Raw genomic sequence first — 825 nt, 5'->3', positions numbered from 1 at the left:
ATTTTCCCCTGGCCATTAACTTAATTGAATGCCAGAACATAGGAAAAGGGGAAAGCTAGAGATTGAAAATAGTGCCGTGTGGTAGTAGGATTAGAACATGAGGACATATATTAATACATTGGGTGTCTATCTTGGGCAAGCACTTTGCTGGGTGCTATAGGGAGCAGCTGAAAAATAAAAGCTCTCATAAAACTTACAGCCTGGGGGACAGACACACTTTATACAACAAATTGCATGTTTAATTATTTAATTATCATTGTGTTAATTGCAGTGTGAAGGGCAGTGGTGGTTCAGGGGTAGAATTCTCGCCTTCCATGCGGGAGACCTGGGTTCGATTCCCAGCCAGTGCACCTCACACGTAGTCATCATCCATCTGTCAGTGGAGGACTGCATGTTGCTATGATGCTGAACAGGTTTTGGTGGGGCTTCCAGACTAAGACTAGGAAGAAAGGCCTGGCAATCTACTTCTGAAAATCAAGCAGTGAAAACCCTATGGATCACAATGGTCTGATCTCCAACTGATTATGGGGATGGTACAGGAACAGTGAACATTTTGTCCCATTGGGCATGGGATTGCCATGAGTTGGGGCCGACTCAGTGGCAGCTGCCAACACCAACAAGTGCTGTGTAAGAGAAGAAACGGTGCTATAGGAGTGTAGCAAGGAGACGCTAAGCATCTGGAGGATTGGAGGATGCTTCTCTGAGGCTGTAGCACCTGAGCTAAGTTCTGGAGGGCGGTATAAATCACTTAGAATAAAGGGTTAGAAAGGATTTTAGGCGATGGAAGCAAGCATGTGTGAAGGCTTGGAATCAAGAAGGCACCTG

The 825-nt window shown here is 45.6% G+C and overlaps 1 non-coding gene across 1 annotated transcript; it reads left to right on the top strand.

Annotated features, from left to right (window-relative positions):
* The first annotated feature begins 279 nt into the window (after positions 1-279).
* TRNAG-UCC (transfer RNA glycine (anticodon UCC)) lies at positions 280-350 on the top strand. Its single transcript has one exon. It is a non-coding gene; the product is annotated as a tRNA-Gly (tRNA).
* The last annotated feature ends 475 nt before the right edge of the window (positions 351-825 follow it).

The sequence above is a fragment of the Trichechus manatus genome, unplaced genomic scaffold (genome assembly GCF_000243295.1).
Source record: "Trichechus manatus latirostris isolate Lorelei unplaced genomic scaffold, TriManLat1.0 scaffold00153, whole genome shotgun sequence".
NCBI lineage: Eukaryota > Metazoa > Chordata > Mammalia > Sirenia > Trichechidae > Trichechus > Trichechus manatus.
Note: the sequence above shows the minus strand (reverse complement) of the source record. Positions and strands in the feature narration are given on the sequence as shown.